Genomic DNA, 23,127 nt, shown 5'->3' with positions numbered 1-23,127 from the left:
ACTGTCACTGACGAACGACTGGGGGAGTTAACAGCTCTGGAGGGCAGGCCTGCTGGCGAGCTCTCACACCTGTGTGAGTGTTACTTCCAGCAGCCCATCAAGATCTCTGGGTGAAAATTGGAAGAAACTCCTTTTGTGCTTCCAGCAGGGAGAAGAAGAAAGTGACCGCTTTGAAATACATCCAGAGCTTTCTTCTCTTCATCTGCCCTTAAGACGAGCTACTTTAACAGAGCCTAACTCACGTGGGAGAAAGGAAATACCCATCTCCAGCCTCCCTCTACTCTTCCTGAGAAGCACCTGAAGGGCCACAGCCCTGGGGCACATGCTGACTGAGGGGCTGAGAGCGAATCTCGAATCTTGGGAGTACAGGATGCTTTCCCTCTTCCCACGCCTTACCGCCACACAGCTGAAGGAACCGCAAGGCCAAGACTCCATTTAAGAAGGAGTTCCTGTGGAAACCAGGAACAATCCAGGAGACAAAGACAAGGACCCTAAAGAAAATGGAAGCCTCACATATCCCACGGCTCATGCAAACAGTGGAGAGAGCACATCTCCTAGCAAAACAAACATAAAACTGCATACTCAAGACCTGTTTGTACCAGTTTCTATTACCCAATACACCATGTCTGGCTTTCAATAAAACATCACAAAGCATTCTAAAAGGCAACACACACACACACACACACACACACACACACACACACGATACAACAAACGAGCAACAGAACCAGAGTCAGATAAGACAGATATTTTGGAATTATCAGACCAGGTAAAATAACTATGATTAATATTCTAAAGCTCTAATGAAAAAAAAAGTAGAACATGGAAGAACTGCTATAATGCAAGCAGAGAGGTGGGAACTCTAACAAAAGAATCAAATGGAAATGCCAGAAATCGTAATCACTGTCCCAGAAATGAAGACTAGCATTTACCAGCTTCCTTTTCAGCGAGGTGAAGCCACGTGCCTGGGTTTTGACTAAGAGGATATGAGAAGAAGGGATGTGTGCATCCCTCAGGTCATGCTTGGCAGGACCACGCCCCCGTGGTGGCCTTTAGGATCACTCGCTTGCATTCCACTACAGGATTGTACTTCTTCTGACTCTTTGATGTTAAGTGTGGCCGTGCGATCGGTTCTGGCCAACAGGTGAAGGGTGAAGTCATTTAACTGCTGATGCAAGGCTCTCCAGCCCGCCCGTCTCCTGCCGCAGGCCCCAGCAATGCTGCAGATGACGCAGGTCCCTCCTCTGACATCCCTGAGTGAGAGGGGCATGAGACAGAACCCCTAGTGACCCATGGAACGCATATCACACAAGCAAAAAAATCAAGCCCCTGATATTGTGAAGATGATTATTACGATAGCAGGGTCCAGCCTATTCCAACTAACAGCCCCTCCCTTTTCCCTCACCATCCTCACTCCAGCTGAAATGCAACTGGTGCCGAGCCAACTCGGATCCTGTGAAAAACATCCCAGCGATATGAGAACAATAAAATGGAAAGAACCTGGGTCTCTGAAGAATTCTCAGGGCAAAGCCACATACCAGCTCGAATTTCTCTCCGAAAGAGAAATACACTTCCATTTTGTTTAAAACGTTCTGTTTTGTTACGGCTGAATCTCTGACGAATAAAATAGGCCGTGCTTCCTCTGCCTGGTTGCTTACGCTTCGGTCCCGAAGAAATCCTGTATGCCCGCTCTGTTACCACAGTATTGTACATTTGAAGTTCTGTGCTTTACCGGGCGTTTACAAACATATTTGGCCACACCACTGCACTAATTGTTAGTTCTCAGGAAGTGTGAAATGAAAACACTCAATGCTATTCGCCTACATGTGTGTAACCATGGGGAAAAGGTTTGGTCCCTGCCCTACTCTGGCTTCTGTTTCAAACTCAATTTGTTTAAATAATTTTATGAGTTTATATGTGAGTTGAAACAATGCCACCACTGAAAAATGACTAACATTGCCAAGAAAAGAGAAATCAAAATGGTGGCCAGCAGGAAACTCGGTGTTTATAATGGAAACTGTCTCAGGTGAGGTTAAAAAAGCACAATAGGACATGACGTAAAGTCTTTGTCAAACTAGCCCGTGTGTAATCAGACATAGCTACAATTCCTTAAATTAAGAGACAGCCCATTTAGCCAATTAAATCATGCTTCAAATAAACTCACATAAATAGTATACATTCCCAAACTCTTTGTAGGGTTGTTTCACTTATGATGAAATCTGAAATACTGCACATCTTCAGGAACAAACACTATAACGAAAACTGAATTAAATTTTAAAAAAGAACTGGTTCCTCTAACTGGAAAACTAGATACGGATTCAGGAAATGCTTAATCCAACAGCAAAAACGATGACCAAAATTGGGTTTTTCTGTCTCCATCTCTGGGTTCGCGTTTAGGTGTTGGCTTCAATCTCCAAAGCAACTCCCTCTACCTCGCCTCGCATCTCATGACGGCTGCCACGGAACTACATATGTTCTCTTGTTTATCTCCATAAAGAAAGCGTATGCCACCAACCACTCAACAAAACTCTGGAATCCCAGTTTGATTTAATTAGCGCAGGTCATATGTCCATTCCCTGAGCAGAATACGTGAGGGCTGAGCCACACGCTCCATCTTTTTGGGGGCAGAATCGGCCTCCTCTGAAACATGGGGAAGAGACAGACAGCTATAGCATAGACTGCTAGCTCCTTCCCCTCCCACGTGGTGACTAGAATGCATGTCCCTGCTTCGCTTGCAGCTAGGTGCAGGCATGTGACTGAGTTGGAACTAACAGTACGAAAGCCTTGACCATGACAAAACCTCACGCTTAATCCCTTCTAGTTTTTCCCACCTCTCAGGTAAAAGGAGAGGACTCTAAAAATTTAGAGGAGGTCAGAGCCAAGAAGATGGAAGAAGCAGAAAACTCTGAATGAGAAAAAACCCAGGAACACCCACATTAGACTTTAACCTGAGCAAGAAATATGTTTTTTATAATGCTTATGCATTAAAAATTGATTATTTATTTATTGCAACAGTAAGCATTACTTTAACTAACACAACACTACAAATAATATTGGAGTGATGTTTCCAACCACAGAGCAAATAGATGTTGGACAGCCCAAAATAAGCAACATCCACTGCAACAAGGGTTTCAAAATTCGGATTATCTTTAAATAAAATGGAAGCAATTATGCTGCCAGAGACATCTCAGTCTACATACCTTTTCTTTTCCAGAAGAGGAGCATTGTAATGACTTAGCCACAAACCAAATAAACAAAGCAGCAATTGCCTCTTGTACTATAATAAGCCTTTGCAAACATGCCCTGCATTTGCACATGGCTTCCTTAATAAATGGATGCTATTTTCTTATGTTCACCAGCAGTCATATCAAATAAGAGATGCAATTTAAATTTGCTCTGCTTCTCAGGGAACCACTCTTCAATACAACTAGCATTTTAAAAAATGAAAAATGTATTTTTCTAAAATCTCTTCCTCTTCTATTTTAATGTGCAAGCACAAAACAAACAGAAAAAAAAAAACGCAAAAACCAAGAGGCACAGAGAAGGCTATATAGAAGAATCTGTGACCCTGTTAGAAAGCCAGTGAGCAAGGCAAGGAATAGTGACTGGTGGAAGCCCAAGCCAGTTACCTTCTATCCAAAATGGAACACGGCCATGCTACACTGAACGCCCGATCCCATCCGATCTCGGAAGCTAAGCAGGGTCGGGCCTGGTTAGTACTTGGATGGGAGACCACCTAGGAAGACCAGGTGCTGTAGGAGGAGTAAAAAATAAAAAAATAAGGGATTGTAAGCTGACAAGGTCCTTGCAATCTGTGAGGTCAACCAAGGGTTGCCTCGCCTAAAAAAAATAAAATAAAAACATAAATAAAAATAAATAAAAAATCAAATATGCCCAGACGGGGTGAAATCGGTACCAAATTCAAAGCTTAAGCAGATATTCAAAAAGAAAAACTAACATCAGGAATCGACATGCCAGGTGACAGACAAATACGTGCTCTGCCTGGAGAGCTCCTTCCTCTTCAGCTGGATAAATTCTACTCATCTTGCAGGGCTCAGCCGAAATATCACAGCCTTGAGACAGATTCTGATATAATTCCCTCCTCACCTTCATGTAGTTATTCCTCTTCTTATAATTACCTTAATAACCTTCACTCTTCTTCCATAGTTCTTCTCATTACTGTAATTACAGAATTATCTGTGTAATTATTTTAGGTCTGTCTCCCCGTCTACAGAGAAAGTCCTCTGGGGAGAAAGACCATGTTGCCTCGTTCACCTGTACATTTCCAGGGCCTCACACAGTGCTTGGCACATGGTACAGACATTAATTCCAATGGCATTCTGCTGAGTGGTAGGGCTGGCATCAAGTTATTTTAAAAGGACAAAGCGCCTGAGAAGATCCTAGCCTGACATTTTCCTTTTGGCCAGTTTTTGGGGGGTGAAAAAAAAACCTAGAAACCAATAGAACATTATCTCTTAAATCATCTAAGAAATCATCTATTTTGAAAAACACTTTGAAAGATTGTAGAAGATTTTCTCTAGACCTTTTTTTCTTGAAGACAAACCCTATCATATCACTACGTATGGAATACGCCTCTGAGATGATGAGAACTAAGCTGGTATGGAACAACCTCCTATCCCACCACAGCCCTCCCCTCATTTCTTTCCCTGGAAAAGGACTATGGACCAGCCCATAAACTTCAGATCAATCTTTAGTCCATCATTCAAGCTTTGTCACTTCCTAATATGTAATCCCCAACTTCCTTCTCCTGTTTGAAAGGGCCCCATTTTTCTCTTTTACAATGGCCTCAAAAAATTGTAAAAATGGAAAAATATAGGTAAACGGCCTATCTCTGGGTCTGTGACAGACACCAATGTTCTGTTTTTTGCTTTCTTTCATGGCACTCCTTGTCCTCAAGTGCCCTCTGCTCTTCGATCTTATTACAGACTCTAGACTTTTCTCCCACTTGCCTCCTTATTCAAATCCACTTCAAACTCGCTCTCAGAGCAGAAAGGATCTGATCATCAAGTTCAGACGAAACCCTCAATGATTGATTGGATTTTATTTTTTAAACTAACATTTATTGAGATTTCATATAATCTTGTTTAATGCAATAACTCCATAGATGGGAACTATTTATTAATCCCTCTTTATTGATGAGAACTCTGAGGCTTATAGAGCTTAAGTAACTTGTCCGATATAATATAGCTTGTAAATGGTGGGCCCAGAATTGAAAGCCAGGTCTGTCTGACTCCAGATTCACTCTCTCCACAGCAACACGCTGCCTTTCCACTTTCTTCTGTTAATACCCTTGTTCCACCCAAATAGTGAAAACTTTCAATGGATAATTGCCTGGTTAGATGCCAAGTCTAGCCCAAAACTGTGATACCACATGTGGCTGGCATAAAATCGTTAATTCACAAAGGTCCAACCACATCATCTTCAGCTGGATATTGTAACAGACACCTTAGCAGATGGCTTTGACTTCAGCTACTATCATCAGGAGACATTTGTAGTGACAGACAGAACACAGAGTAAAAAAAAAAAAAAAAAGTTATTTGAATAATGGAAACAATCTTACAGTCATCAGTCAACCTGGAAAATATTCTTTATTCTCAACTGAAATCATAACCACTTCAGAAGGCATATTTAAATGGAGGATATTCTAGGTCATTTAAAGGCTTTAGAAAAAAGGTCACTGTTCCTTAACGATTTTAACTTAATTGTGTAATAACAACTAGATATAAAAATAGCAATGACCATTAAAATGAAATGTGGTTGCTACGCTCAGTATAATCAAATCAGAAAATCTAGAAGAATGTACATTCAAGCATTACTGACCAAGTGACAGAGACCTGTTTACACTGAAAATATTAGCTCAGACACAAGGAAGATCCTAGACCAGAAGGCCAACATGAGATGCAGATGGGGGCCAAACGAGCTAAAGACATAAAACCAAGGGCTCCAAAGATGATAACACTCTACTAAGGCCAGATGAAATACTACCTTTCTGGTTAAGTTATTCAAAATACTATAGTAAAAGAGTTTGGTAATTTACCACCACACCCCAAGAATCTTCTACATAAGATATATCTGTGTGTGTGAGAGAGAGAGATTTTATGCTTATACTGAATATTGATAACTGCATGTGTTCATTCCACAATGCGAGCTACATTCTCAAAAATAAAATCCTTTAATTGTCTTTACAAGGTCTTGCATTAAATAACCCTATTTCAGTACTGTTAACGGTAGCTGTACCAAGTGCAGGCACAGTAACCTTCCTGGGAATCACTCTCTCTGTGTTCAGACATATGGTTCAAGTCACCTTTCTTAGAAAATGATGTCTGAATAGAGCCTGATCCAGTGTTAATGAACAAAACAAATGTTCCTCCTTTGAAGGTTCTCACCGACAGAGCCATTTTCTTGGCAGTCAACCTGCTTCTCATCCTTACCCAAGATGCATTTTTTAAGGTCTATTCTATGCCAGGCCTGTGTCAAATACTGGAGATACCTTCAAAGGACTCGCAGTAGAGGAAATAAGACATAGACGCAGAAGTTGAACTAAAATGGTAGGTTCCCAGGATAAAAACTGGTGCAAGATACAGTGGCGGCACCAAAGAGGAAGTGGTTGATTCTACATGGGGGACAATGGCTCTCAAAACATTTAGAAAGATGGTGAAATAAGAGGTAAATCTAGAAAGTGAAGTGAATGTTGCTTTCTTATTGGAGACAAAGAGGTGGGGAGGCGGGGGTGGATTGAACCTTACAGTAGGATTTTAATACTAAGATCCATGTCAGTGCTAGTTATCCTAGTAACAGAATCTTGGGCCTACACACAGAGCTCAGTAGTAGGCCAGTTCCCTGGAAACACACCCAGGAGCCCTTTTATCTATTAAGTATAATCCAGGTCCCTGCCATCTGTAAGAAACTCTGACTTGTTGATGATTTTGAAGGGGATGACTAGACGGACCTCTCCTAATCACAAATAGAACCCTTGAAGTAAGTTTGGCACCAGAAATAGGTGGTAGGCATAACAGACATGGCAAGCAAAGGGAGAAGTACTATGAGTTTGGCAGAGGCATTAGGGAAAAACAATAATAGTAATAACTAAGATCGATTGAATGCTTACTGTGTGGTATGAGTACTTTTTATACTTTATAGGCATAAAGTATAAGGATTATCCCATTTGAGAGATAAGGAAGCCAGAGCAAAGAGATATTAAACAACTTGCTCATGGTTATAGAGCTAAGAAGTAGGTGATCTAAACAGGAGGCAAACCCAGGACGTCTCAGTGCAAAGTTCATGCTGAGATTCTCTTTGCTAGAGGGCCTCGAAACCAACAGTGCTGTCTAAACAGTTTGGCAGGAGCCAGAGTCCAGGAGGATGATTAGCAAACTCTGACCCTAGAGAACTAGTCACTAGGTCTGTGCTGGGTACTACCCTCCCTGCAGGGCTAGAAGTCTGGGGCCTGCTGCTGGAACAAAAGCAGAAAAAGCCACATATTTCACTGGGGTTAGGTACACTTTCTCTGAAGCCTGAAACTCGTGAAGACAATAGTTTCCCTTCGATTAGTACAATAGTAGTCCCTTCCGCCTAACCAATTAAAAAAAAATGCTTTGAACCTTCTAGAAATAGCTCCCTCTCGATTATCACTTCCACAACTCGCAGGGCCCAGAAGTTTCCACTTCATGTCTGTTTTGTATATTTAAACTCATGATCTTCATATTAATTCTTCCAAAATGACATTTTATCATGAAGAGTATCTCCATTTAATGTCCCTGTGTCAATATTAATGATGGCATTTGCGTGTTTATTAGGTAAAAATTGGGTCCTGACAATCACACAGTCAATTCCAGGGTCCACGAGCTCATTCATCAGGGCTTCTCAATTGCTTTTTTAATTTCTTCTGTTGACACTGACCCTGTGTGAGGTTATTTATAAAAATCTTTATGAATATAATTTATGACTTAATTTTAACAAGTATTAGATAGATGTTATCGCTGAGCCCATGACCTGAGGTAGCGAAGATTTCCTATCAGATAGCATCAGGATTCATTTAAATTTCTCATTTTGTGATTCCTGTTCTATTTCCCCAGCAGCTCGAAGGGTCAAATATAAATGAAAGAGAAATGTCTTTCACATTAACTGATCTTTATTGATTCCTTGGAACAGAAATGTAGATCTTTCTAAAGCAATTGGACAAATGACCTAAAGAAAGACAAAGAACATTTTTATGTGTACCTATAACAATTATACCGTACATGAGATGTTTCTCCAACATATGCAATGTATTCTATATTACAGTATTTTTAAGTTTATATTTTTAAATAAAAAAACAGAGACACATTTTTTAACTGGAAAAGTCTTAAAAAAAAAACGCTCATTCAAGGATTTCAAACTGACCACGCACAGGATAAGTAGCGTTTAGCCTGTAAAGAGAAGAGTTTTAAAAATACGAAAATGCTTAATGAGCCTTGATTTCTAACTTCTTTTGAAAAGTCAAAAGATCTGGTGACACTGTGCCAATACTTCCCCATGAAATAACGGTCGCTCCTGGAAAAGTCTGTGTAATCTCCAGATGTCATCGTCCCATCATCCATTTCTGTCTTACACCTTATACGCTTCATTCTCTCATATCACTTGCCTGATCTCTGAAGGCTTTGAGGCTGTCAACCCCAGTTCTTGTCCAACTACCTCATTTTACAGGTAAGGACACTGACAACCAGAGAGATTAAATAACACGTTCACACAGCTGGAACGAGGACCAGGTCCCGGTCTCCTAACCCAAGCCGCACTATTTTCTTAGTGTAAATTTTGCTCTTAACAACATCTTTTGGGCAGACATATGGATGCATGTTACTTAACACCTCACTGAGTGTAATGAATAGGTAAATATTATTGTGCCTCTGCTCTTGCCAAAGACGACCGTAATGATGAGAACCTAATTTACGGATCCTACGTATCTGTCATCAGAAAGGAATACTAGCTGTGAGGATTGACCAGAATGATAATATGTGATGCCATATTGTATTGATTCCCGTCTGATACCTGCAGTAGCGATTAGGCAACTCTAAACACAAGTACTGCCAAGCCCAGGAAACAACATGGTCTTAGAAAGGGCTGATGATAAAAAAAGACAAGACACATCTCCTGTGTTAGGCTGCCAAGATGGCCCAATGATCTACATCTCCAGGAATTCGTGCCCTTAAGTAATTCTCCTCTTGAGTGAGGGCTGGACTCAGTGACTCACTGGTAATGAATAGACTATGGCAGAAGTAACGGTATGCCACTTGCGAAGATTAGATTATAAAAGACTGAGGCTTCTGTCTTGATGGGGTTCTCATTTGCTTGCTCTTGGATTGCTTGCCCTGTTGAGAAGCCAACTGTCATGATGTGAAGCAGCACTGTGAAGAGAGCCACGTGGTGAAAGACAGGCTTACCAACAACCACACGAGTGAGCTGAAAGTGGAACCCCACCCCAGCCAATATGCTAGATGACACCATAACTCCAGGAAACAGCTTGACTGAAACCTCATTAGAGATTCTGGGCCAGAAGAATCTAGATAAGCCATTCCCAGATTTCTGACCCACAGAAACTATGAAAAAATAAATGGTCGGTTGCTATTTTAAGCCATAAGTTTTGGGGTAATGGGGTAATAATATGACAAATTACCCCAAACAAATAGGCTCCTCAACCATAGACAGAGATCACAGATTTCTGAGTTCCCCATGTGTGTTAAGCCACCTAAATTTTTATACATATTACAAATAACATATACTGATATGTGTGTGTGTATATATATGTACACATATATCAGAAATGTGGAAGCATACTGATTAAAAAACATACATATGAGTAAAAGATGGAAGCATACCAATTTAAAGAACACATGTAAGTAAAACAGAACTGTGTTCGAATCCTGGCTTTGCCATTTGTTACCTAGATGACCTTGGAAAGATACTCAGCTTTCACTTCCTCATCTGAAAAATGAGGTTAGCATTCTCACTGCATTTTATAAATGATTCTACTTTTATTCTGAATCGCCCTCTATTGCAGTTACTGGTTGCAGTTCACTCTGAGGTCAGATCTAATTCCAGTGGGCTCAAACCAAATACCAGCCAGAAGGTCATCTATGCATTGTAAAACACCTAGGCTTCATGGTGGGCTCTTCTGGCCCACCCTAGACTAGGCTCGCCTTCACCAGGAAGCTTTGTGAGCATCATATTGACTCAGCTGTGAAATGGTGTTTATAGACATCTCCTTTATAAAGATGATGTATGATATGTGTCCAAATGCCATGTACTGTTTAGGGAACAATGATTAGTTGAATCTTTACACTGTTCGACATGAGTAGAAGAGAACGGCTGTCTGAATAAACTTATTCTAAGCCAAAGTTCAAGATTTCTAAGCCTTCATCCTACAGATTATGACTTTTCTTTTCATTTTCATAATCGATATCTTTAGCTTGCTCACTCCCTATAGGAAAATAAATTTTCACAGAGCAGCTTACTCCAGATTCCTTACAGATGTAAAATTTTGCCATCTAAGGTCAGTGACAGCTCAGACCAAGAGTCTCTAGTGTTTGTATGGGAAGCTGTGGTTGTTTTGCTGTGTCATCAAGCCCCCAAAAATATGCCTGAGCCATTATTCACGATTTGATGTAAGTTCTTTAGAATCTATTTAAATTTGCTCCTTTATTTAACACAGTTTTACTGGACATGTTTCTGTGCCAGGCACCATAATAAACACAAAGATAAATGAGATGCTACATTTAAACTAAAGTTGGGTTATAATCTAATGGCAGTGACAAATGTTTAAAGAAAGAATAATAATGCAATTTATTAAGAATAAGTTCAACACTCTAATGTACTAGAGGTGCACTGGTTATAGAAAGCAGGAAGGAAGTTCTACATCAGGAGACAGTGAAAGAATTCTGGGAAGAGAGAGAGTTTGAGTTAAGCTGGAAGATACTGATGAGTGGAAAAAGGAAGAGGCTCACAGGGCTACAGGTCCAATCATATAAACAAAGGCAAGGAGGTATTTGAAAAGTCTCAAGAATATAGAGCTGAAGGTATATGAAGGTTATAATGGAAGATGAGGATGGAATGGAAAGAGAGCCCAGATCAGGAAAAATATCAAGACACAAAGGAACAAATAATAAGCTAGGGCATCAGCAGTTAAAATGAAAAGGAGGTCAACAAATTAAAGAATAACAGCCAACTTAAAAAAGAACTGTCATAATTAGAAAACTGATTGAATGCATGTACTATTTTGTTTCAAACAAAAAGGTGAAAAAAAGAAAAAGAAATAAAAGCCATGAAAATAATGAGATGATCAAAAAAGAAGGGATAGAGCAAAAAGAAGAGTTAATCATAGAAGACACAAAAAGGATAGCTGAGAAATGTTTCATTTGAGGAGTTAGTGGGACATTCGGGGTTTAAGATAATAGAAAGCTTGAAGGCTAATGTGTGAATGATGGAGAAACAGTTATGAGAATTACTTTAAAAAGTAAATGGCACACAGTATAATAGAGGATCTAATGCAAGTATTGTGTAAGTCCTCGGGAGGCTTAGCATTGAGCTTAAGTCTTGAAAATTCATTGCTCCTATAAACCACGACGGAGACAGGTAAACTTTTTTTTCAAAGGCCAGATAGTTTTTTAAGATCGCATTGGTCTCTACTGCAACTATTCAACCTGCCACTATAATGCAAGGGCAGTGATAGACAATACACAAACATAGGGCATGGTTATGTTCCAATAAAACGTTACTTCAAAACACAGGTGTCCAGCCTGCGAGCAGTCATTTGCCACACCTGTAGTGAATATTTGATGATCCCACTTTATTCAATATAGATTACCTCATATTTACTAATAATGTAAAGCATAGAGGGAAAAAGGAATAGCTACTACTTATAGGGTGCTTGTGATATGTCAGATACTTTGCTAAACATTTTTAATACATACTATAGTAGCTCACTTAACACAAAACTATGAGGTATAAATTACTGTCTCCCTTTCCAGGTGAAGAAGTTGAAAATCGAGGTTAATTTACCCAAAGTCACTGGTAAATGATGAAACTAGAGTTTTAAAGGCAAGGACTTCCTCTTCAGGCAGTACACTAGACTAGCTAGTCTGAAAATCTCACCCACTAAAAATTATAGTAAGGTTTAAAAAGCCATTTCTGAGCTCAAAAGAAAGCAAGAGAAATCCCCAAATACCATAAAAAGTAGCTGTATATTATAAAATGAGTGCTAAGTAAATACAAAACCTAGGATTTTCCTGCTAGCAAGTGACAGTGGTGGGAACCCAGAAAAACCAGGACTGCTGGTCACACAGAGAAGGGACCTGAGACCCATGAATAAGCCTGAGATCCTTGTATAAAGCAGGATCTATGAATGGGGCTCCAACCTTAGTGAAAGATCAGATCAGAAATAAAGATCAGAAAACAAAGCATCCATCTCCTGCCAGAGTGAAAAAAATCTGTCTGACTCTATCACAGCTTCGGGTAGACCATTTTATGATAATAAATGTCCCTTTTATTTCTTACAGTTTTCTCAGTTGAAATCTGTTCTGTCTGGTATTGATAAGATCACAGTCATTTTCTTATGCTTATGGTTGTCATGCTCTATCTTTTCAATCCTTTTACTTTCAAAATTATTTGTGCCAGAACCGATGACCACAAGACAGGGATATAATTCGAAAACGAGATGAACTTTAAAAATCTAATTAGTGTCCTCGGAAAAATTAAAGAAATCCAAAGATATAAAAACACAGATATTTATTAAAAAAAGGGACAATTAGAAAAATAGACATGTTGAAGGATTTAAAAGGCAATTTATCAGTATATATTGCAAAAAGTTACAAGAAATATACAGATTATCTTAGTCAGCTTTTGCTATGCAAACAACAACCCTTAAATCTCATGTGTTTCTTGCTTATGTTACAATGAAGGATGCAGGGTGGCTGTGCAAGTGTGTCTGACGAGGGTGGGGGGGTTCCCAAAATCATGTTTCTAGAAAACATTAGAAACATAGGAAATCAATCCAGGAGACTCAGTGTTAGGCTAAGAAGGTTCAAGAAAATAAGAACAGAAAAAAAAGAAAAAATGATGAAACACATTTGTTAAAAAATAAAATTTATAAAGGTAAATAAAAAGAGAAATTTCTAAATTGAAATGGCCCATTTGATTTCCAAAACAGTATATGACCCACTCCAAATCAAAAACTATAAAATTCCAGAACACTATAAACAGAAATTCCCTAAAAGTTTTCTTAGAGAAAAAATAAAATTCACCCATGAAGAAATGAGAATCCAACTGCTATCAGGTTTACCAGTAACATTGAGTACTAGGAGACGAAAGAACAAATGCCTTTAAAGTTATGAAGAAAAACGATTTCAATCTAGAATTCTATAACAAGTTGAACTATCAGTGAAGGATAAGGACAAAAATAAGATACTGCAGTTAAAAAGAAAATGCCTAGAATTAATTTCTTAAGTGTTATGGGTGAATATAAGATAAATATATATATTTTTAAAGTAGTCTTATTAAAGTAAAAAATGTCAATATGTGAAAATTGTAACAAAAACATTCTATTCACTAACATTCAAAGGAATATGTTTGACGAAAAGAAAAAAATCCACATAAATAAGATAATATAATATTATTGAAGTACTTCAAACAAGATCTGAATATATTTTTAAAATACATCATCCTTCTTGGATGAGAAGAATTACTATAAACCATCGAGTACCTTAAAATTAATATATAAATGTGATACACTTAACATTGAGAAAAGACTCACCCAACCAGTTATCAGAACATATAATAAAGCCATTTTAATCAAATCAGGATGACACTGGCATAGAAATAGAGAATATCCCCAGGATATATAAAAGTTTAATATGTGACAAATACAGTAGTTCAATTCATTCAAATCAGTGGTAATAATGTAGCTTGTCTAATAAATGAAACTGGCTAAAAAGACAAAAATATTGCAAGAACATCTAGGAAACTACTAATCAAAAGCAAGGGAAGCTTTTTAATCAAGATTGGAAAGTCAAAAAATACTTTTAAAAGAAAAAAAGAAAAACAAGGGTATTTGTCTATATAAAGATATATTTTTAATTTGTATATAGCAAAAGATAATATAAAAATCCAATTGACAAATGATTAGGAAATTCTGTAACAGAGGTAACAGCTATAAAAACAGGCAAAGGACTTGAATAGACATTTCATTAAAAAACAAATCCAAGTGGCCAAAAAAAAAAGTTATAAAAATACTCAAATTTTCTAATATCCAGGAAAATATATATTAAATCACTTTATACTTTCATCGAACTGACAAAAAGTTGAAAAGACCTATAATACTTATTTTTTGGTGATAATGTAAGGGAAATTGTACTTAATGAAATAGTTAGTGTTACATGAAATGTTATCATTTTTTGGAAAGCAAGCTGACAACATCTATTAAAATTAAATATTTACATATCCTATCTTCAGAAACCCCACTCCTGGAATTGTCTAACAACCACAAATGTATAATAATCTATGTAGAAGGCTGCTTCCTACAGTTTTGTTTGTAGTAACAGAAACTAAAAGCAATATAAATACTTATTAATAATACTTGAATAAATTATGGTATATTCAATTTATGGAATATTATACAGCAATCAAGAAGAATGAAATAGAGCTATTCCAGTTATTGGAGAATTGGAAAATTTTTATTAACTAATACAGAGATAATATGATTGTGACAAGTGAATCGTACGATTGAGAAATGAGGCTGGAGAAATATGTTCCAATGAGACAAGGGCTCCTTATGCTGTGCTAATGAGTTTGAAGAGTCTACGAACTGCATGATAAAAAGAAGAATAATGAAAGATAAGCCCTACAAAAAAATCTATGCTATCCCAATTGACAGAAGCCTACTTTGCCTTCCCTATCTCACCTTCCCACTTGTTTCTTATGACTCCCTCACTGCCTTTTAGATTTTCTATGAGCAGGATACTGCTGTAGAAAAATAAATATAAGAGATGAGGGACAACTAGTGATGCAGCTCAGTGATTATTATACTGAGATCTCTAAAATAAAATGTGACCAAATCAGGCATGAGTGCTCGAGAAGAAACTGTTTTCCAAATATGCTACACTGTTCTTAGAAAGAAATGGCTGATCCCGTCTGTAACAGATAATGAACTCAATGCTCTTTCGTAGAACATTGTGTGGTTTCCAGGGCCCAGGGAGGAGAAGACTTCTTCATCTTCTCCCTCATTCTCCCTGGTGAATATTATTTGAGGGGGCTACCAGAATCTAAGAAAAATTCATAAAACCAAGTACTTATATTTAAAGATGCAAAACTGCTAAGCATATAGGAATGTGTCTGTAAGGACAGGAGGAGAACAGTATAATTTCTGACTGAATTTAAAATTTAACCAAAACATAATATTATGTTTTAAATTTGAGGCTGTTGTGTCATCCTGAGTCATTTCGGGAACTCCTACCTCTGATAAGCTACTGTTATTCTCAGCAAGGTTTGATTCACAAGTTGCCTGGGAAGCTGACTCCTAAGGTCCTTTAGATCATTGAGATTCAAGGAAATTGCATTTTTTAAAACGATGGGAGGGATCAATCAAGATCATCCCTGGGACAAGTCTACTCCAGGGTGCACAGCTCTCTCTTCCTTCTTCCCACACAACTATTCAGTACGTGGTCATGGCTCCCTCAGCTCAACTACAAACAGCCAGCAGAGACACTCATGGACACTCCAGTCCCCGACTCCCTCTTGGCTTCTAGTAAAACCAACAGTCATGAACGCATGGAGCTGGCGGCCACCGCTATTCCCCTGTGCCTGTGCCTAGTCCTGAGAAGCCCTGTCTGAGCAGACTGGTAGACCCGGACCCTCATTCTCAACAGAACGAGTGGCCTTCAGAGACAAAAGAGATACGGAGCCATTTAGTCTAGTGGTCCTCTGGATACTGAACCAAAATTTCCACTTATGAACCTCCAGAGTTGTTGAATTGAGGCAGCCTCTTTCAACTTTGGAAAAACTAATTATTTCAGTGGTCTTCCTTTATGTGTGATGGAACTGTGCCACTCTATTCAATACTTATTCCAAGGCTATGCCACACAAATCTATTCAACACAAAGCTTCTCAATCCCCTGACCTCCCCATCTACTGCCATTAATTCCAGTTCTATCACTTGGAATAATATGAAGTAAGATTAATCCTTCTTTCACACGACAGCTTTTGTATAATATTATGCATCTTCCCCCAAAACTTCACAAACACACACGAAGTCTCTCTTCTCCACAAACATCCCCAATTTCCTGAAAAATCTCTCTTCATCAATGGCTTCAAATGGCATCACCATCCTTGATACTCTCCTGGGAATACTCTTAAGGTCATCTGTGTTATTATTCATTTCTGGCATCCAAAACTGAATATCATACTTCAGAAGTGGACTGAGAAGCTCAGGGTAGAGTAGAAGCATCTTCTTGTTCATTTTAAATGTTATGTCTCCAATACTGCTACCAAAGGTCATACTCGCTTTGTAGAAACTACATAACATTATAGGGTTTGTATTCAGTTAAAATATATAAGATATATTTTATGTGTACCAGGAAATTATATCTCTGTGATTCTATACTGTCATATAAATTTGGGAATGTAAATGCATGGCCCTATATTTATCCTGAGTCTCTGTAACCTTCTCAGATGTGGCCTGTCTTCTGAATCTACCCACTTCAGGCTAAATCTCTAACCAAGAATCCCTTCTACCAATTGCTATCCATCCAGGTTAGGTAGTCTGTCTTAAAGCTCAATTCACAGACTTAACAAAGCCTCTGTTTGCTAAGGGCATTTTCAGTAGAAGACTTTTCAGTGTCTGTCTCCTCCCCTGCTCCTTATCTCAATGAATGGCACCACCAACTATCTCTTCAGTTTTCCAAGTTAATAATTTAGGAGAAATGCTTGGCTCTCACTCTCCTGTCAGCCCTATATATCTTATCAGTCCAACCCCGATTGAGGCTTCCTCCTAAATCTCGCTAAGATCTGTCGATTTGGCTTCATTCTCATGGCCACTCTTCTTCTCAGACCAAAGTCTTACCATTGCCAAATCCTGAAACAGCTACTTTGCTTCCCTTTTCCCATTTCTCCCCAACAATTCAAACCTCATCATTTCTCTCTCCTGCTTAAAATGCTTCCACAGTCCCTAAGGGTCTAAATAATTAAGACTCTTGATCATCTAGCCCTTGACTTTTCCAACCTCACCCACCACCACCTGCGCAGACCAAGATTCTGTGCTCTTCCCAGTTTTTGACTCAAGAATGTACACCCGTGTGTCCCTGCTACTTTGAGCATTCTCTGCTCCCTTAGCCAACATCCTCTTCCTACACAAGCATCGGAGCTTGAGTCTTTTTCTGTAAGAAGCCTCCATTGATGGGCACTCTCAAGAATGGCCCATGGGCCCTCCCCACTTGCTTCACTGGCAAACTTGCCACATGCTATGGTAACTGTTTACACTCACTCCAACCTCTCGCCTCCATAATCACATCTCCTAGTACTAACTCCGATCTGCCTTCTTCACTCTCATATGGACCCCTGTGATACACTGGGCACAACTGTATAATCCAGAAAACCTCTCCATCTCAAGATCTGTAATCACATCTGTAAAAGTCCCTTCTACCACGTGAGATAACATGTTCACTACTTCTGAAGTTCAGGACATGGACATCTTTGGAAGAAGAGGGAGAGCTCATTATGCAGCCAATCGCATGAGGTGAGACTTAAGACGCAGAGGAGGAAGAACATTCAAGGCTAAAAGAACAACATGTACGATGGCTTTGAGACGAGGAGGAGCACAGTATACTGAGCTCTGAAACCAGGCCACGTGGGTACAACTCGGAGAGCAAAAGACAAGATGTGAAACGAGAAGGAAGATGTAAGAATGGGCCGGATGCTATAGAGCCCCGTTTGCCACGTGAGAACGTTGGCTCCGATCCTAACAGCAGTGGGAACCCACTGAAGGCCATCGAGCACTGGGAGTGATACGATCAAAGTCATCTTTTATTAGACTATCATCCTGGCTTCAGTGTAAAGAATGGATTAGAGGTACCCAGGGTGGGAGTAGGGGGGAATTTCATTTACATTTCTGGAAAATGTCTGAGAGCACATTTTCATAATTCTAAGCATCTCATATGACCTGCAGTATTATTAGCAGTGATAGTACTACTTGATAATCAACTTTCCTTACATTTGTGATTGCTTGCATTTCACAAATCCTTTCTCAATACTCACCATCACTCTGTGGTATAGAAAATTCTAAGCCTCCTGGGCAGATGAGAAGACTATGGCTCAAAATGTTAACTATCTTTCCCAAGATGGTTCATCCAAACAGAAGCTGAGCTAAAACCAGGACCAAGATTCCCAACTCCCAGTACGATGCTTTCGTGCTTTGATTAGCATGTTTCCCTCCTAAAAATAAATCTCTTGAGAAGCCCAATGTGTTTTCAGGATGACTTTTTAAATTAGGTCTCTCTCACTTTTCCATTTTCTAGGCATGAAAGCAGACGTCAATGCACCGCTGACTATCAGGTCCTAAGAGTCGACCTTGACGACCTTCATCGTGTCCCTTTCGAGCATTCCTAACAACATGGGACAACTTACATTCCACACTCATCAGTCACCAAAAGAAGAAAAATTCCTCAGAGTTGCCGCTTCCTTTGCAGTTCAAAGAATGGCGACAGCTCTCTGCTTATAAGTTAAACAGTCTGAAAAAAAAAAAAAAAACATTTGTCTCCGAGCCTTTGGCCTTGTCTTTCCCCCAGCGGGCTCCTGCTGCTATCTGCTCAGCACGACAGACCATTAAACATGTTGGGTCTAATGTAATGACTCATGTAGCATGTTTGCTCCTTCCCATCACATTAATCACCAGTTTCTGTAATATCCTGTTTGTTAAAAACCGAGCAATAATGCAAATCCTCATAACAGGAACCCTCAATTAAGGAGAATTCGTTTCCCCTGCATCTCAGCACAAAGGACCGAATGACAGTGAAACAAGCTAATGGACATTTTAAAGAAGCAAAGAAGAAGCACTTCCAGTTGCTGACATGGGGCCAAGACACAGTGAATGGTGTGAGCAAACCAGGAAAGACAAAAAATCCCAAATCCTGAGTTTGCCATTAAATGTGACCCACTGCGCACTAATCTCATCCGCTAATTCATTAAATCACTCCGCCGGAGTCAGGAGACAGTGAGCCGAGAGTGGGATGCTAAAGATGACAGACGGTCAGCCCTCTGGGAGCCCCCACTCTGGTGGCAGAAAGATGACATTGCACTAGCCAGGACACTGATCACAAGGGAGGCTCATTTCAACCCCAAGTGACCTAATTAAACAAAAAAGAGAAACAGCTATGTCACTGGAAAAGTCCAGTTGCTTCAGGCACTTCTGAATTCTGATATTCAAATAACCAGCAGAATTCTGTGTCCATCAAAAGTCCTGCTTTCTTCTATGTTGGTTTCTGTTACTGTCAGTTTCTACACTTTTGGTGGCAAAATCTCCTCCGGCCAGTCCAGGCTTATATTCAACTAGTCTGACAAAACCACGGGAAAGGGTGAGCCTGTTTTCCAATGATTCCAGCAAAAGTACTGGGCTTGCCTCATCAGGCTTGCGATACACATCTTTTTCTGAACCAATCGCTATGATCGAGGGGTGGCATTGCCAATGGGCTAGTCTTCCCCGCTCCTTGTCAAGCAGGGAGGGTGGGACAATCAGCTCCACCTAAACCACGTGGACTGCAAACATGAGTTTAAAGACCAAGGTGCTCCTACCAAAGAGAAGAGGGACGGATGCTGGCCAGGTAAAAACTGCAGATGTGAGGACGTCTGAGATCTTGCTCCCAGGCATGAGCGTCAGTTTGGCTCAAATAAACTCTTATGAAAATTCAAAATAAATAAGTAAATAAATAATAAAAATGAAAATTGCAGATGGCTTCTCCAGCTGTGTATACACTGATGTGCAATAAGGTATTACGGGTTAGGGAAGCATATATAGAACACGGGAGGGCACGAAGGAGGAAAGGGGCTAATTCTACATGTGGGAAAGGAAATCAGGAAGGGCTCATCAGGCTTGAACTGAGTCCCGAAAGGTAAGCAGGTACTTGCCCCACCCTGAGAAGAAAAGGAGGTGGCCTTCTGAGTAAAAACACTGAGCTGTGAAACAGCCTGCCAGCCTCGAGGAATGCATCAGAGTGCTCGACTTCGCTTCCCCCACCTCCACTGTCCCTGGATCCTCACAGGTTTGTCCACCTCTACCTGGAAGCCTCTGCCCATTCCAGGTCCTGAGTAACTCAGAGTAACCTGATGTGTACCAGGGGTCTCCTCTCCATTAGCCAGGGAGACTGCGTATGATCAGGCTCCCGGCACTAAAATCTAGAGCCCCAGGGAGGAGAGATGGACTCCGGGGCTACCCTTTGTGACACCTTCAATGCCAAGTCCATAAGATGAACTCTCTGCCTGGTCCCTGCTTATTCAGCATCCAGTCACAAATATTTACGGAGCTGCTGCTATAGGCTAGACCACGCTCTCAGCCCTGGCCATATAAGGTTCGTGCTCTAATGGAGATTAATTTTTAGCTGGACGGGGGCAGACAAAAAGCACAAATCAACGAATAAAGTCATATCGGAACATGCTAAGTGTTATCAGGAAAATAAAGCAGTTGGATAATGAGATGCAGACTGGGGAGGGAGCAATTAAGTAGAGGAAAGAGCTGCTTTAGTTAGCGTGGTCAGGGAGAGGTTGAGGAGCTAATTTTTAAAAGGACACGTAAATGGCATGAAACCATGTACAAGCCTTGGAAAGAGCATCGTGTCAGGCAGAAGGTGTACAAAGTTCAAAGGCCATGGGGTAAAAGCAAGCTTTGGCCTGTGAGGGCTAGAAAGAGAATCTCTCTGTCATAATCCTATGAAATCAGAACTTTAGGTTAAACCCCAATCCATTACAAGGCCCCAAGCTCTGCCATCCTTTCCTCGAAAGCAGAATTCCTTCCTCAACAGCAATCTCTACCACATATTAAGCATCTGCTGTATTCCAAAAACCATGATACAAAAATTAATTCGCATTATCTCACTAAATCATCAGAACCCAGAAAGTTAAAGATTGTCATAGTCATTTTATATTTAAAGATAGTGAATCCTAGAGCACTTGAGAATCCTACAGCTAGAGAGGGACTAGCTCAGAATTTAAATAGAGATGCCAAAGTCTATATCTTTCTATGGGCTTCCTCTCTACTAGAATAAACTATCTATATGCTGAATTAAATGATGGAAAACATACTGCTAATTCTTCCCAAATGTTGGATGTGAAGATCATTTACTCCTGCATCTTGACTCATTCTCGTTGATATCAGGAGGAAAGTGTTAGAAAAAAGTTTAAACTATAGAAAAGTCTCTGTATTGAAAACCTTATCACAATGAGATTGCACACAAATGGTTTCCTGGGATACCAATAAAGAATACAACTAACCTTATAGGACAATGGCATGGTCCTTTGGCAGTCCGCACTGCTTTGTTTTGTTTTCTTCCTGAGAAAATTAATAGCAAAATTTATTCTCTTCCATTTTAATAGGTAAAAGGGAGGGAGGGAGGAAATCAAACATGGTAAGTACATTCAGGTGATACAGTTAGGACCATAGTCAGTCAAAAGCAAGGATTGAAAAATAAAAGGCTAGTCAAGGGGCTCATCATTTGTCTATAGCAGCATTTTTAATATGTTTTAAAGAGCACATATCTCTAAAGAACATCCATGGCAGACAGGGAGATATAGAAAGTTCTATAGTCAAATATGTTTGGGAAGTTCTGCATCTACTCTTAAACATTCACAATGACCCTTAGCATATGAACGACCATGAGAAGTCCTGCAATGAAGAAACCACTTTCATTTTGCCTAATCCAATATCACCCAAACTTATTTGACTCTTCTTTCAATATCATGTAGACATATTCCCTAAACCACTATTTCTTAGAATCTACTTGGTAAAATTGATGGTCTACGTGTCTAGTAAATTAGACGAATACTCTTTCTCTCACTCTAGTGAACTATTTGCAGTAATAGCCCTGATCTGTTTGCACCTCACTATATCCCTACCCTTGTTAGCTCATCTGCCCCCTACCATACACACACACTTTAATTTTCAGCTTGGCCATGGGACTTGCTTTGGCCAATAGATAACACCAATCGCACAATGTAAGCAGAAACTTGAAAAGCATTTGTGTCCTGGGGCTTTCCCTCTCGATGCCCTTGGGTCCTTTGTCACCACCACCAGGTGAAGAAGCTCAGCTAGGTTCCTGGAAGAGATGAGAGAACATGGAGCAGAGACCCGGCATCCCATATCTGACGTCTCTCCTAGACCAACCTGCCCCCAGTCAATCTATTAACTGACCAAACAACACATGGGTGAGCGCCAACTGAGACCAGCAAAGGAATCACCCATCTGTGTCCAGCCCACATTGCCAACTAACAGAACTGTTAACTAAAGAAAGGGTTGTCATTTTAAACCACTAAATGTTAAGATGGTTTATTATGGAGCAAAAGCTAACTGATATGCCCACTAACTGAACTGTTTTGGCACTGTGATCTGCAAAAAAAATCTTAAAGAAAATGCAGACCTCTTGGTTTCTATACTTAATGTTCTTTTATGCCACAACATTATCTCCTATAATGTTTTAAAAATGAAATCCAAAGGTTCTTATCAGAGATCCCTAACGGTGGTAAATATCCCTGAATTTTAGATTTTTAATTAGTGACAGCCTCTGGAATTATCTTAGAAACTCACACATGTGTTTACCTTGATCACATACTATCATCCCTTCATGAACTAATATACCACCCTTTGTCAAAACAAACGTGGGCTCCAATTATCACAAACCAAGTAAGTGCATTACAATTTTTAAGAGGCTTCTAACCCTCCCAGATGATTTTGATCCGGGGAACCTTAAAATTAATAAACTATGAAAGGTGTATCGTCAGTCCTGTTGGATGAAAATGAACATTAATACCCTGCTGATGAGTCATTAACACATCTCAACAGTAAGAAATAAAACAACACTGTTGCTTTCACTAGGAGAGGCT

At 39.7% G+C, this 23,127-nt stretch overlaps 1 pseudogene; it reads left to right on the top strand.

Annotated features, from left to right (window-relative positions):
* Nucleotides 1–3,644: 3,644 nt before the first annotated feature.
* On the top strand, nucleotides 3,645–3,761 carry LOC111744236 (annotated as a pseudogene).
* Nucleotides 3,762–23,127: the final 19,366 nt, after the last annotated feature.

Source organism: Pteropus vampyrus, unplaced genomic scaffold (genome assembly GCF_000151845.1).
Source record: "Pteropus vampyrus isolate Shadow unplaced genomic scaffold, Pvam_2.0 Scaffold5, whole genome shotgun sequence".
NCBI lineage: Eukaryota > Metazoa > Chordata > Mammalia > Chiroptera > Pteropodidae > Pteropus > Pteropus vampyrus.
This window is presented reverse-complemented; position numbering and strand designations above follow the sequence as displayed.